This window comes from Nicotiana tabacum, chromosome 23, assembly GCF_000715075.1.
Source record: "Nicotiana tabacum cultivar K326 chromosome 23, ASM71507v2, whole genome shotgun sequence".
Taxonomy (NCBI): Eukaryota; Viridiplantae; Streptophyta; class Magnoliopsida; order Solanales; family Solanaceae; genus Nicotiana; species Nicotiana tabacum.
In genome coordinates this window covers 69,216,753-69,217,665 of record NC_134102.1, presented here as the reverse complement: position 1 = coordinate 69,217,665, position 913 = coordinate 69,216,753, and the positions used below count along the sequence as shown (strand labels likewise).

The following is a 913-nucleotide window of genomic DNA, read 5'->3' as shown; positions in this document are numbered from 1 at the left end:
TGAAGCAAGGGTTGCTCCAAACTATGCAAAACTGTTGTGTCTTCAAAGGGAAGATGAATGAAGATCCAAACACACATCTGATGGACTTCGAGGAGATTATGAACACCTTTCAATATAATGGTGTGTCACAAGATGCAGTGTACTTAAGGGCATTCCCCTTCACTCTCAAAGACAATGCAAAGCAGTGGCTTCGAAGCTTGCCCCAGGAATCAATTAGAATATGGGAGGAGACGACCAGAAAATTTCTTGATAAATATTTCTCCTCAGCTAAGATGGGAAAGTTTAGAAGAGAGATCCATAACTTCTGCCAGAAAGATACTGAAATTGTGTTTGAAGCATGGGAGAGGTTAAAGGAATTAATTCGAAAGTGTCAACCTGGCGGAATTGAAATCTGGATGCAACTCTAAGATATTTGGGATGGTTTGACCCCGGCCTCACGTAGAACATTGAGTAATGCAGCTGGAGGTCCTTTGATGAAAAAGACACCAAAGGAGATAGTCACTATTCTCGATGAAATGTCTGAAGATGCAAATCAATGGCCCTCTAAAAGTGCTGAAAGAAGAAGGGTGAATGGTGTTCACCAGGTTGATGCTAACACATCTGTGCAGGTACAGCTTGATGCCATGGCGAAAGAGATAAGGAAGCTCACCCTAGATTCAATACAAAGTGAGAATAACACGGCTTGTGATATATGTGGAAGATGACACCCTACTCATGAGTGACACGCCTTAGCTGAGGAAGTAAATGTTGTGGGAAATTATAACTCCAATGCAATGGGTCAGAAGAACCCCGATTTTTCATGGAGTTCACCTGGGGGTACTGCAGATGCATAGCAACAAAACAACTCCAGATTCCAGGGACAAGGAGCTCCAGGCTTCCAAAATCAGCAAAGGCAGCAGTTTCAACCTTAACA

General features: G+C 42.8%; 1 pseudogene; it reads right to left on the bottom strand.

Annotated features, from left to right (window-relative positions):
* Positions 1–278: 278 nt before the first annotated feature.
* On the bottom strand, positions 279–377 carry LOC142177782 (small nucleolar RNA R71; annotated as a pseudogene).
* Between the last annotated feature and the right edge of the window lie 536 nt (positions 378–913).